A 15,444-nucleotide genomic window follows, 5' to 3' on the forward strand; every position below is an offset into this window, starting at 1 on the left:
TGACTTGCTCACAGAGTGGCAGGGAATCCAATCAAAGAGAAAAAAGAAACAGGACAACCCTTCCTTGGGGAGTAGGAAAGACAATACAAGCTATTCTAAAATCCCTGAAAATACTGGCTTGATTTTAGGTCAGGCTCTCCTTCCCCCTTCTGCCCTGTGAGCACCTCCCTCCACTCGTAACAAAGGAAAATTGGTATTTTTCAAAATTCTTCTGAAAGCCAACCCGGCAGATGGTTCCTTCCATGCCGGGGAGGGAACAAAAAGGAAAACCTGCCAGGATATATATCACTGAGATGTTACAAATATGGGCATGGTGACTGGCCTCTGATACAGGGATTTCACATAGGCCTATTAAACTATATGACCAAGATGGACAGAGTTGACTTATATCTCCAGCATGCAGCTCTTGTACCCCACAGGCACGTGCTAAGTTTTATTATCTTAAGTCAGGCCAGATAGACCAAAAAAAGACAGGGTTTCTCCCTATTTCCATCCCACCTTTTCAGCACCTTAGGATGATCCCCCATGCCAACATCTTAGCAGGTAGAACTGAAGTTCAGCACCCAAAATCACAATGCAATAGTGATTTATTATAGTTTATTATATTATTATAGTTTATTTTGACAGTAATTAGTAACTGTCCTTCTTTGCCAAAGTCTTATGTACACATCAGTAATATGAACTCCAGCAGGTGCTGAAAGCCAAGGGTGTCACTGTCAGTCCTTCTGTTGTTCTATTGCACATCCTCTTCCCTCTAGATGACATCAATAGCCAAATTACCACTCTCTTCAAGGGTGCCCGAAGCAGACTCAAGGGCCCCACATCCTAAGTACCCAAGTTACCTTCAAGGATGAAACATGACTTGGCTACCCACCATAGCTGCCAAGCAAAATACAGGGAGCAGCAAAGGATGTGCTGCCTTCCAGCAGAGCTGCCCTGTGCTTCACAAATTCCCATGAAGCACATTGGCAGTTGCTGTCCCCGAGTGACTAATAGAAGGTCCTACCCATGCCCAGAGTTGATGACCTAAGGACAGATCATGTTCTTCTCAGTTCCTCTTGCAATCGCTCCATGTGTGTGTCACAGAAGGAAACAGGCTTCCCCTCCCCTTCAAATCAGGAATATAATTGCAAGTAGTGCAATGAAATGAAGACAAGAGACAAAAGGCTGGAGGGAATTCATCCTAATAATTACATAAATTATTGAAGAAAAGCATCCCATGGAAAGCAAGAGGATGGATGTCTTTGGGAAGAGTACTCACCTGAGTGCTGGTGAACACAACATCAGAAAATGGGCAAGACAAATTCATTATCCCCATCTAACCAGCACATACATGGGGTATAGAAGTACAACATCATCAATCCAGTACCATCAGTTCTCAGTGGAAGATGCAACAAAAGTGCCTACCAGTTCCCCACTAATACAGATTAGGCAGGAGACTGATGTAGGGACTGTCCCTGCAGCTGAAAAGACTGGGAGGAGGAAATGAGGGATGATCAAGCACCTGCTAGCGCTGCTGCTCCTCAGTGGAAAAATACCTGCCTTATGTTTATTTTTCTGTCTTAAGGGTGAGATTTCATCAAATTACCCACCTGGGAATACAGCAGGTATCTGCCAACAGGTCATTTAGGTGAAGCTACCCAGGCCAGCACAATATTTTAGCATATACTGGAGTGCAGGGGAGGCTACTGAAAAAAAGTCCATTTGGAAATTACAGTGTAGGCTCTACCTCAGAGGTATGAGGAAACTATTTCCTATGTGTCCTCCTGGGAAACACCTGCCAAGCACATTACAGAAGTGCCTTTTCACAGAAGTACCAGGCGGGGAATGAGCAACATTGCCCTGCTGTGAAGCACAGGCATGATTGGTGGTGACACATCAAAAATTCACTGCTCAGCCCTCTCCTCCTCAGACAGAATCATCAGCAAGGAGAGTGGCTTCTAACTCATTTCCTTGCACTGCCAGATTATAAGGCAAAATTATCTGCAAATCCCCTCAGAGTTGATTATCATCTTTCAGTTATGCAGGTGGAGAATGGCTCACAGGAAGCTAGAATGCTGCAAAGTGCTGAAATTCCTCAATGAACCACACAGGTTTATAATGGTAGAGTTGTTGTAACACAGATGTTAATAAAATATACCATATCTCTCTACAAACCTCACCACCCAGGTGATACATAGAGCCATGAGAAACTGATGAGAAGATAATGAGTCCTCCAGTTGATATTCCCCATTCGACTCTTACCATATTTTAGGGTTTACAGACCATTAAGGGACTACTAAGGGCATCTATGTTGACTAATTGAATCTTGGCCCCAAAACTCCACCCCCCCTCATCTCTACATCCAACCTTAACTCTTCCCTGAGATAAATTTTGTTTTAAAGCTAGTAGTGAAGATGCAGACAGTTAATAATTTTGAAACAACAGTCTGTGGGGCCTTTATATATGCCCTGTATCCATGAGCAAGGTGGTAAACTCAAATACTGATGCTGCTTCCATGTGCAAGGGAAATGTGTACATTGGGCCAAACACTCCTGGCAAAAATCCACAGAGGACAGTGGAGTGATACCAGTTGAATGTCTGGCCCCATAGGTTTAAATGCATTGTTCCCTCTTGTTGCTGCCAGTAGCTGCTTTTCTGGAGTTTGTGCTGATTAAAGCAACAGGCAATCAGCCTAAATCTGAAATATCAAAACTGCCAGAATAATTTCAATGTGACAATCACTTTTTTTTTTAACCACTACCACAGCTCTCAACAGTTCTGCGAGGACATGCAGAATTGTTGTCCTGTGGAGTTGTCCTGTGCAGGACCAGGAGTTGGACTCGATGACCTTTGTGGGTCCCTTCCAATTCAGGATATTCTATAGAACATGATTGATGAGGTATGATTCTATGCTGAAGGTTCCTGCATGCTCTTCTCTTTCAGGGAAACCCACAGTTGGACCAGACAGCTACAGATCCATGTTTCAACTTGCTGCTTCCTCCTAACTAGCTTCTTTCAAACTCCTTATCTTTCTGCAATTAAAGTCTCACCCTGAGCATAACCACACTAGAAGGTGCTTTTTCTGTTGTTGCTCAGGTTGGGGGATTTTTTTGCACATAGTTTCCTTATAGTTAGCTTTATTTATTTAATTTTTTGGATGACCACATGAAGGAACAAACATGCTTTCCATACCCATCTGACTGGGTGATAAATAGAAATGAAAGCTCTGATTTCTAAGCAGTCATATGCTTCACAGTCCATTCAAGGTAGGTAGTGGTTTGCAAGTCTTTTTTTTCTCCCTGCATGTCCATGGAGGGATTTCTTATAAAACCTTTGCTATCACTGAGCATGGTCTCACTAAATGGCTTCTTCCCCTGAGACTTCTGCAAGTATTCAGTGAGGAAAGGGAAGTGGAAATAAGACATTGCTTGGTGCTAAGAAGACAGCCCATTCCACTCAATAGGTGGGAACGTCTCTTCTCAGTGTGCTATAGGGGCAAACCATTGCTGTGCTAAAAATAGCTACTATTTTTCATGCACATAGACTATACCATTTAGCAGGATCCTGAGGAAAAAAACTCCCTTTCATTTGTTGCTTTCTTTTCAAGTTCAGCTTCTAAGAGAAGTACTCTCAGAGTGAGCAATGTTAATCCACCTGGGCTCTGCCTTGATTTAATGGGAAATGTTGATGCTTCAAAAATTGATTTAGAGTTATGAAAATTTTGGACTAAGTCAGTCTGCTGAAGAGGTTGTCTCCAGGGAGACCCATTGGCAGTTATCCTCCTCAAGGTTTCAAGTAGCCCTTTGAGAATTCATCAAGTGTGTATGGGAGAAGAGGGATCCATTCTGCATGAACAAGAAAGCCAAGTCATGCCCCAAGCTCTAATCAGTGGACGCTTACATCCCAGATGAATTTGTCCAGGTTTTGGAGATACTCATGAATCTTTCATCAAATCTGGGTTCCTGTCTGAACTAATCATGATGCCCATGTGCTACTAAGAAGGCAGAGTATCCTGAGCTGCATCAAAAGAAGTGTGGCCAGCAGGTCAAGGGAGGCGATTCTGCCCCTCTAGTCCACTCTGGTGAGACCCCCACCATCCAGCTCTGGGGTTCCAGCACAGGAAGAACATCAACCTGTTGGAGTGAATCCAGAGGAGGGCCACCAAGCTGATTAGAGGGATGGAGCACTTCTCCTATGAGGAAAGGCTAAGAGAATTGGGTTTGTTCATCCTGGAAATGAGAAGGCTTCAGGGTGACCTAATTGCAGCCTTCCGGTATCTGAAGGGAGCCTACAAGAAAGACGGACAGGGACTTTTTACAAGAGCATGTAGTGACAGGATAAGGGGGAATGGATTCAAACTGAAAGAGAGTAGGTTTAGTTTAGATATTAGGAAGAAATTCTTGACTGTGAGGGTGGTGAGGCACTGGCACAGGATGCCCAGAGAAGTTGTGGATGCCCCATCCCTGGAAGTGTTCAAGGATGGGTTGGATGGGGCTTTGAGCAACCTGGACTAGTGAAAGGTGTCCCTGCTCATGGCAGGGGGATTGGAACTATATGGTCTTTAAGGCCCCTTCCAACCCAGGCCATTCTACATTTCTATGATTCTATTTGCACTGTGATAAAGCCACAACCTGACCAAAGCCCCTTTCTCTAATGCCTAGGACAGAAGACACCACTACACCCAAACGGACATGAGCAGTCCCCAGATATCCCTCTCCCCACCAGTGCTGCTTAAAATGCTCAAATTAAATTTGTTTTAAGACTAAATGTAGATGACACTACTGAAAAATCAAGCCAATGGCAAAACAAATGGGTGCTCCTGAAACAGCTCATACAAAGGATTTTCTTTCTTTTCCCTTTCTTCTTCCTCTCATTGACTAAATGAAAAAGTAAAAGTAGCAAAAATTTCTTTGCAGAAGGATATTTCGAGAAAATTATCTGGGAGAAAATGAGACTTATAGTGGTAGCATTTTCTGAAACATAACTATAGTGCTGCTCACACAATGCTGTAATCAAGAATAATGGGGCCCTTTGCCCAGTATACAGGAATGGATTCAATTGTTCACAATGCACATATCTGTAAGCTAAAAATGCAGTTGAAAGCTTTAACTGCTGAAAGGCTCAAGCATAAGCACTCAAGCACAAAGCAGTTTAGAAGTGGGCTCCTTCATTTATCACTCATGTAATTATTAATCTTAAACCTCAATTATGCACAAAAATAGAAAAGGTCTGACTGAACTTTTGTTCCCTTCTGAATTGGTTCACCTGAAGGATAGTTCAAGATCATCCCGACAGCATATGAGGCGATGCAGAATGACACCCACTCTGTGTTACCTCCTCGATGGCCAAGCAGGGCTTTGTAAACCTTGCAAAGGTTATGTCTTGGACACAAACTGAGCAGGTTTAATCCTCCCCTCTCCCTCTGCTTTCAGGAGAAAGGGGAAATACAGGAAAGAATAGGACTTACCTTCTTTCTGGAGTGTGATCTCTCCTCCTCTTTAGCTGCTTTGCTGTTTTTACCAGCTCTAGAAAGCTTCTGCTCCCCAGACTGCTTGATGGTGATTTTGATCTCAGGAGGGCAAATATAATTCTCCAAGTTCTTTGGGGGCTTCTTAGCTCTTTTAGTGGTCTGGATCTTTAGTTTTAAACTCCCCTCTGTAAAGTTAGCCTCCTTGATGGAAAATTCCTGCTCCTCCAGGCTGTCTCCCACCACCCATTTCTCACTGTCTGCATTAGAAGTGGAATCCACATCTCTCCCAGAACCCAGCTCATCCTCTTCCTTGGGCTCCAGCCTCTTGCCACTCACAGGGATCCCTTTCCCCAAGCCGGCCACAGGCAGCATCATCTCCACACAGCTGGAGGCAGCCGGAGGCTTCACAGAGGTGACAGTGGCTGGCAGAAAGTCTGCCTCGCCCCCCCTTTGCCAAAAACTGCCCAAAGTCTCCCTGGGCTCCATAGCAATACTGCAACCACCTCGAGTTTTATCAGAGGGAAGGGGAGAGCAGGAGGAGATGAGGAAAGCAAGGGCACGTACGATCCAAGGGAACGAATGGCAACTGTCCGTCAAATTCAATGTCCTGATCGCCCAAAGGCTACAAGGAGATCAGAAGTGACCAAATCTGCCACTGTCAAAAGAAAAGAGAAGAAAAAAAGGAAGTTAGCATGCACACATGTATCGAACACAAGTGTGGAGATGACTGAAATAGGGCATGCTTGGGCTTCCCCTGCAGCATCTCAAGGGCTTTCCTTGAAGCAAAATGAGAATCAAGGCTTGCCAGCATTTCTGAGGGCTGGATCTGGTATCACAAAGCAAGGAACAATAGCCACTTACATTGCTAAATTGATGAAAATTAATATATTAAAAAATGTTATCTAAATGCAAATGCCTTCAACTCGACTTGGGAAATAAATGAGGGGACTACCAGCTTTCCACATCCATGAACCTCCTTGTTACTTCAAAGTGCTTACTGTCACAGGATTTTTCAGAGGGGAAAAAAATAGAGGCAGACACTTGCCTTGGGTTAAACAATAACCCAGTGGTCAGAACACAGAAAACATGGTATTGCCCTATAAATCAGGCAGAAAAGTTTCAAACTCCCTATCCACTTCCCAGGTTTGAGAGAGAGATGCCCTTGGCCAGCTATTCTGGGGGGGGAAACCTGCTTTGGATGAGTTATTCATTACACAGTGACTACAGATCAAGATGCTCCCTGGGACGTTGGAAGCACAGGAGGATCCACTTGGGTCTCTTGCAGGGCATGTCAGTGTCCCAAGTATTAAGAGTGATGAAAGAAAGCTAAACTCAGTGTTTTCAAGCATTCCTCATTCCCTTGGATACTGCTGTTTTGTGGCAAAGGCTTGGGCTGACTGATGCACAGACTGTGCTCTCCTTCAAATGTTTGCTTTCTTTAGAACATCACAGATGGAGCCCTTTGAGATGGAAACACTCATATTCAGTACCTTACAAAGTTTTGGCCAAAGTTAATGGGAGAAGCTGTGAATGGTCAACTGAGGCAAAAGATGTATTGCCCACAATGACATATAAAGGCTAAGCCAAATACTAAATATCTGTCTAAAAAAGGTACATGTAGGGTGTTTTTTAAGGTGTTGAGGTGCTTTCATACATCCTCCCTAAAATTCCCCCATAGCCACCTCCCCCCTCCCTATCATGGCAAGCCAGTTTGGTCTACAAAATTAGCAGAAGAATATCTCAGAGTGAAACAAAGATATTTTCTGCTACTTTATCAGAAACAGCTCCCCAGTGGGTCAGAGGAATATCATTTCTGGCATACAGAGAAGGAAACAAGAAGGCACTGCCAGAAGTAGGTGCTGGGGGTGCAGACTTACTCTTTCAGTAGTAGCTCCCTGATAGATTAGATCCGGTACACTGCCAAACCCCTCCCCTCAACCAACTGCAAGCAAGATCTGAGTAAAGTCAGGGATTTCCCAGGTCATTCTTAGCAGCAATAAACTGTAAAGGAGAAACAAAAATGATCTTGCTACCTATCACCAAATCATAACAGCAATATCAGTGTAGACTACTCTAAAGCACAGCTCACCAAGAAAAATCATGTCCCTGTACTGCTGGCTTCTTTCTGTTTTTTTAAAGGCACCTTGCAGGACCTTAAAAATTTTTACAAAAATAATAACAAGCACCTTTTATTAGTTATAAATCCACATTTCCACTGGAGTATGGCCATGGCTCACTTGTCTGACCCTGGCACATATGGCTACTAACAGAAAATCCTAAGCATCCTAGAGCACCATGAAATCATTAGGTGACCTCCACCCAGGTCCCAGCAGACACAAATTAAAATAAAGTTGCCATAAAGAGCACAAGCTGACAGCCCAAGCAGAAAACACAAAAGAAAAGGACAAAAAAAGGAAGAGCTATCATGGAGCCTGAGTTGCCATCTGGCCTTAGAGATGGTTTCTGCAGGTCATAGTAGATAGAAGTACACCATAAAAACACTTATGCTTAAGTTGCACATCTTCTGGCAATAGGGAGGAGACTCATTTCCCAGAGCCGCTGCCACTGGTCTCATTTAAGGTGATCTAGAAGAACGAACAGACTCAAGGTCTCCTGCATGCCTGCCTTGACTCACTCTGCAGTCATTAGGTCTCTCCAGTGCACCACCTGTGGAACAAGGATCATGCTTATCTCATTCAAACCTATTATAGGGTGGGTTAGTTAATGCCCTTACATAGTTTTGAACCCAAGTGTTTTCCATGTGGTAGTCACAAATTACTAATGCAATTAGTACATTAAAGCCACCCCCTTGCAATGAGCTGTTCCATCTAATTGATCAACCTTGCACCTCACTTCTCCTTTGTGCTTATGGAGTCAGGGTTACCTTCCTCTTACAACTGGTCCAATCCAAAAAAAAGACCATACTATTTATCTGACATTTTGAATTGTTAATTCCTTGGAGAGGGATGAAATGTGCACACACCCCTGGGCTGCAACACAAAACACAAGGTGACAAAAACTTGGAGGTGCAGCATTTCAGGGAGCTACTGCTCTGATATGCACAAATGTACAGTGGGCACTCTGTGCCAGCCTCCACCCGCAGGCTGGTAGAAAAGAGAAGGCTTCTGGCAGACAGCATCTAGATCAGCAGGCAGAGCAGCAGGATGAGTCCACAGTCACCAAGGGTGCAAGGAAGGGACCACAGCCACCGGTGTAATGAATCAACCCACTTGGGATCCTATGTTGAATGGGAGCTGAAATATAAATCATGGCTCTGAGATGGGAAGGGTCATCTAGGTTTTGAGTCATTGGGTAATGTTTTATGGAGGGGGAAAAAAAAGACAGGTGTCTTCTCCAAAGTCTGGTTGTGGGTCTTGGACCCAAGGTTTGCATCATAATGCCCACTCATCCCTGCTTGGCTGTGTGTCTCCAGGTTCGTAGAAACAAGCAACAGATGAATAAAGTCATTGTATTACATCAATGTCAGGTGAGTTCATGCCGAATCCACCTTAAAATCCTACTTACAAATATTAGCCTCCTGTTCTGGTGAGAGCCTGCAGATGATATCACCAGACTCAAAGGTAGCAACAAATAACCCTGTGCTCTAACACAGCGAGGCAGAATTAACTGGGTCATTGTTTTAGGTCTCTCCTTACTCTCCTTCAGGGTTAAGTTAAATGACTTGGATCCAGGGACATCATACTTGTCTTGTTTGGGCAGGCTACCTGCAGCTTGACTCATTAGGAAACCTCACTTCAGGCTTCTGAAAGTGTAACCTCTTTTGGAAACAACCCCATCTTCCCTCTCCAAAGTGCCTGCAAGCAGAATCATCGAATCATAGAATGCATTGGGTTGGAAGACCATCTCGTTTCAAACCCCCTGCCACTCTCACAGTAAAAGATTTCTTCCTAATATCCAATCTAAACCTGCCCTCTATCAGTTTAAAGTCATTCCCCCTTGTCCTATCAGTGGAAGAAGCACTGGAGGGATGGCCATGAACACTTGTCTTCCAGCAACTGTTCTGCCTTAGCTGGCAACATGCAGATCTGGAAATCTAGGGAGGAAGCAGATTTTCCAGGAGACCTCTAGCTCTATTTTAAACATCCAAGAGTTGGGGGCTGTCTAGTCTTTTAAGTGCTCACCCAAACTGGCCTTCCAGGCCTCCGAGGCTCACCAGCATCAAGTCTCATTCAATAAGCAGCTACAGAAGTGTTTTACCATCTGAATGAAGTTCCTGGAGGAAAGTGTTACTGCTAGCAGGCTTCCTGCAATCAAGTTAAATTTGAAGAGGGTAATTCACAGGTGAATGACAAGAAATTTCACAGAAGGTGGGATTAGTTATTAATTAGGGAGAGATTCATGCTTCCTCTGATAAGTACTGAGAAATCAAATGCCTGCCCACTCAGCCTTGCTACCACTGCTCACCTTTCTTATTGGTTCCTCTGAGCACCTCAAACATGCAAAGGCAAAGGCCTGAAGTACAAGACTTCCCTTTGGGTCATACTGGATGTCTTACATTAAGGATTCTGAATATCCTTCCTTCTACATCAGGCAATCACTCATGCTAGCAAGTATTCAGATGCCAGTGCTATAAAGTGATTGTTGTGGTTTAACCTCAGCCAGCAGACAAGAACCATGCAGCCTCTCACACTCCTTCCTCCCTCCTTCCCCCACCCTGGTGGAATAGGGAAGAGAAACAAAAGTAAACTATATAGGTCAAGAACAGCTTAATATTTGAGAACAAAATGAGATAAAGTACTAATGGATAATAAAAAGTGAAAGAAAAAATGAAACCCAACAAAAGAAAACCAGTGATGCACAAAACAATTGCTTACCATCCGCAGACCGATGCCAGCCCCTGTTCCTGAACCTGGATTGGCCCATGCCCCGGGTAATTCCCTACCCCAGTTTATATAATGGGCATGATGTTCTATGGTGTGGAATATCCCTTTGGCTAGTTCAGGTCACCTATCCTGGCTACGGTCTCTCCCAGTTTCTTCTGTGTACCTTCTCATTGCCAGAGCATGAGACACAAGAAAGAAAACGTCCTTGATTTAAGATAAACACAACCTAGCAGAAACCAAGACATCAGTGTGTTATCAACATTATTCTCATTCTGAATCCAACACAGCACTGTACCAGCTACTGAGAAGAAATTAACTCCATACCAGCCAAAACCAGCACGGTGATTAAACTGAAAATTTGCTGAGGACAAAAACAGAGGTGAGAGCTCATAGTAAGGGGGAAGAAATCGATCTGGGATTCTCTATTAAATGAAAGTGGACATAATACTTGTCATGGCTTTTGCCCTAAGTGTAGGAGCAACCACATTAGTAACAAGCAAACACTGGTTAGATGAATGCAAGAAAGGCAGGTTCAGCTGCCCAGCATTTGTACTGCTCCTCTGATCTTCTCAAGCACCGGGAACACCAGCAGAGAGCTCGGAGTAATATTAAGAGTTGCTGCCCAAATCCCATGTATACTAATCCCAGCCATGTCTGTAGCTACTGAGACTGCTTTAGTTTTATCCATAGAGTCCAAAATGCCTAAAGATGAAAAAGAAAAAAAAATCTCTTGAACAGGTTTAAATGAGGGGAAACTGAGGCACAAGTCTGAGATGTCATACTGAACATGAAGTGGAAATCCCATCTTCTCAAACCCCATGTCTATCATGTTGCTTCTGGATTTTACATTCTTTCATGGGGCATACAGTTAAATCCCTAATCTCTGCAAAATATTAGAAATCCTGGAAGCCTCTTTACACTCCATCCTTTAAAAACCATTCACTACAAAGCACTGGAGACTATACAGCAGCATTTAATGATGAGCTATCACCTTTCACTCCTAAGACTCACGGGTTGCTTTCATGTTTATATATGCCATTGCTGAAATGCAGCTGTCTCTGGGGCAGAGATCAATGGACAACCCACATTACACCTGAGGGAAAGTTTTGGTCAGAAACTTGTTTTTATGAGAAGTATCCATGAAACTTCAGAATTCAGCATGGGACATAAAAACCCAACAGCCTGGCATGTGGCAAGATGCACTGAACTCAGTTAACCCACATTAGGAGTATAAAAGTGCCCCAACCTATTTCTTCATTATTGCTTTCCAAAAAAACCCTAGGAATTTCAAACATGGTTGTTCTCGTGGTCCATGAACTGCAAGATCACCAGCAGCACAGGTTTGATGCATCTGATCACACTTCTATGGAATGGACAAGGACACAATATGAGGATTAAGCCTTTCTTCGTGCCAACTTAAAGGCAGTTCCAGAGGATGGATAAAACTTGTGAGCCATAAAGCCAGTGTGGTGCAGACAAATGACATAGTATGATGCAATACAAAGTCTGCTGGGATAAAAGTAAGTCACTGCAAATTTTTTTGAACAAATTTGAACTAGGAGGATGAGTTTATGCTAGATCAGTATTATGCATAAATAGCATATTTAATCTGCCACTCAGAGCCCTGGAACTAGATTTATCACATCTTTGGACCACAGACTTAGTTACTTCCTGTGGCCATGATACTCTGAAAGAACAACCCAGCTTTGGCAGGGAGCTCAGAAAATGACTGTGACAGCTATTTTTTGTCCACACTATAGATCCCATAGGAAACAGCCTCTTCCTTTCACCCACCTTGTATCAATGAGGACACAAACAAGGCAGAAGGACTTCCCCTCCAAGCAAAACAAATGAATAATATCTCTTCATAAAGAATCAGAGCTGGCCCAGTGATATCCAAATCCCAACCAGGCATAACCCTGAGAATCCTGCCCTAGATGACCCTGCTCTGAGCAGCATGGTGGATTGGAAAATCTCCAGGGGCTGTTCTGACCCCAGGCATTCTGTGCTGTGATTTGGCCTCTATCTCCAGTGCTGGGCAAATTGGTCTCTCCAATGAATGACAATTTTAAACACAATGCTAAAATCCCCATTTATAAGATATACCTGGATAAAGACACATAAAATAGATGTAGGTATACAACAGGTAAAGTATGAGAACCTCAACTGATAAGAATAATTATAAATGGTATGGTCATATGTGAATGTCTGTAATCCACAGATTATCTATAAGGCATGTAATTCATTAATAGGATGAATCAGAAGAAGAAAGGTGGTTCCTCTCCACATGGTCCCCCTGCCTCCAACACTGCTTTTGTTCCAGTTCTTCTATCTCTGCCTCTGATTTTGCATGGGTTATGTAAGGATTTTCTCTGAAGGGAAAGGATGCAAGCTCTCCCAGATGTGGTTTATCCACATGAAAACAAGGAGCAAGGATTAATGGCAGTTGCCAGAACAACAGCAGAAATATAATCTTCATTTGTTTCCATCAGTTTTCCCTGAGTCCAAGTGCTACCAGCCTTCTGCACCTCCACCAGCATGACTAACACTGACTGATGGCTCTGCCTCAGCATGCCCAAGCCCAGCAAAGGGAACCAGGAAAAGCCACACTGGAGGGGAAAAGACATGATAAACCAAAGATCTCTCATAGCCAGAGGAGGCTGTGAGCACCCCCTCCAAGATAAAGAGACAGAAATAAATGAGAGTCCAAGCATATCCATAATTATGGATGCATGCAAGTGTGCACATTACACACATGTATCTGTCTTCTCAACATAGAGACATAAGAGTAGATTATGGAATCATATTTGACTCCGTTACTAGGTTTGAGACTCCATAATTAGATCAGATAGTCACCTTTCTATGTAAGTAATTATCATACAGGGCTGATGGGAGGGCCAACTGAATGATTAAATAATTGACACAGCCATAAATCACAAGGCCCATAAAAGCAAGACTGCCCAAAATACAGCTGTGACAACAGCCAATATAGCAAACACTCATCTGTGGGAAGAGAGTTGCCCATCATGTTGCCCAAGAACTTTTACAAGCTCCTGCCTGAGAACTGCACCAAGGTTTTGCAAATCTACTCACTCACAACCTAAATCTGTATCTGGGTGTCAGGGAAGGGAGTACAGCCATCAGACTGTACACAACGCCTCATGCTGACTTCTGGTCCCTAAAGGACCAACCTCCTCCCACTTGTGCCCTCCAAAACAAACAGTGCTGTAGACTGCTCTAAAGTTGGACTCAGTTCACTGGATTTACAACTCTGAATCAAGCAATAGTGTTTGATCCTAATGACATTATGAGTTGGCATGTCATTTTTACTCATTGCCTTTGTGAAGATGAGGCCTCTGGGACACTAGAAAGCTAAATTATATGCCAACTGTGCTCCAGCTCATTACAACACAAAAAGCCAAGCCAGGAGATTTGTCTACATCAAGTCAACACCAGGTTGCTGAGCTCCCAGACCAAGCATCATCACTCTTGGTATGATATATAATCAAAGGTGACTCCTGAGACAATGCAAGAGAATACCCCAAGCAATCTGCTGGGTGCAGCAGTGTGTGCCACTACAAGGAAAAACTTTATTCATTTAACAACAGCCATAAAACTCTTTGGGGAAAAGTGTCAACATGCACTGAACGGCACTTAAATGCTTATTCTACTCTAGACAGCTCTTGAAGACCACACCATCCTGGAGGTAGTGACAGCTACTCCAGGCTACAAATGGAAAGTTTTATGGGTATTTAGGGAATGGTTACTGGCACAGAAATCAAAACCCTGCACAATTCCATCATCTGTGTTACCAAACTTTCCTAGATTGACTCTGCTAGTGAGCTGCCTCTGAGCTGCCTTCAGACACAGTAGCCTCCTTCTAACACCATCATGGTAGGGCAATAATGTCTCCTTCTTCATCTGATCAAACATTTCCCTCTGCATGCTGAAATATATGGAAAATGATTTCTCTGTATAAATCATTAACAAGAGGTTTGTTTTTATTTACTGCTGCTGTGATACAAAGAAAATAATATAGCAAAGCATTTTATCAGGATGTTCTTAAGAAGAGCTTATGTTAGCAAACCTAAGTCAGCATACTTGTAGGATTGCTTAAGCTGCGAATGGATGTAAATGATAAAATTCAAGGAGAACCAGAAGATAAAAGGATGACAAACTGGGTGGACAAGAAGATAAGAGGAATATAAAGTGAATGCTATCAGTTCTGAGGACTAACAACAGGAAAACAGGACTATAAAGCATGCGTTAAACCCAAAGGTAAAATGTTCAACATGATGAACACTACCAGCCTTCCTCCTGAAGACCCCCGGATGACCACCGCAAGCTGTTGGACCACCACCAAGTGGGAGGAGATGAAGGAGGAGACTATGAAAATGACTTTCAAGAACTAATTATAATGATATACAGCCATTCCTGGAAATAATGAATATGTATGAGCATTTAGTGTATATAAACCGAAGTTTTGTCCCTGGTTGCACAAGTTTGGTGGAGCGATCCCCCTTGTGCCCAGCTCTGAATAAACAAATACCTGCTACTTAGAGATATATGTCTGTGAGTAGTTTTCCGGATTTCTTGGTATCAGTTTTGGTGACCGTGGCAGGACCCTCTCTGCACAGCTGCAGGATCCGCTGGAGTCTGGGACTACCTTGGGGCCCCCCAAGAGTTTTCAGAGGGACTCCTTACTTCACTGGCTGACTGCGGGAGCAGACAAGGACTGACTGCTTGAAAGATAAGGTATTTGGTTTTGTTTGATTTTGGAACCTAGGTTAATTGGTTCCCATAAGTCATGAGAGACATCTCACGCTGGGCGCTGTACCACAGGTGAAATTCCTGAAGTTGGTACATGGGTTAGAGTCCCACTACCATAGGGGTTAGAGTCCCCTTTTGGTTAGAGTCCCCCTTTGGTAACATTTAAGGTTTACCTTTGGGGAGGAACTGGGTTTTGGAATTGTGATTTTGTGCTTAACACTTGGGGGTTTATGACCTTTGGCATGGAACTGGGATTACGATTTTGTGCTTGTGATTTTATGTTTTGTCAGTTGTTTTAAAACAAATTGTATTCTGTGTGCAGGATTTAAGACCTGTTTGTGGGAGATTACTACTCTTATAGACTAAACAGCCCAATGG

The 15,444-nt window shown here is 43.4% G+C and overlaps 1 pseudogene; it reads right to left on the reverse strand.

Moving 5' to 3' along the window:
* Positions 1-5,449: 5,449 nt before the first annotated feature.
* Positions 5,450-5,938, reverse strand: LOC103805700 (annotated as a pseudogene).
* Between the last annotated feature and the right edge of the window lie 9,506 nt (positions 5,939-15,444).

This window comes from Acanthisitta chloris, unplaced genomic scaffold, assembly GCF_000695815.1.
Source record: "Acanthisitta chloris isolate BGI_N310 unplaced genomic scaffold, ASM69581v1 scaffold11727, whole genome shotgun sequence".
NCBI classification, from domain to species: Eukaryota; Metazoa; Chordata; class Aves; order Passeriformes; family Acanthisittidae; genus Acanthisitta; species Acanthisitta chloris.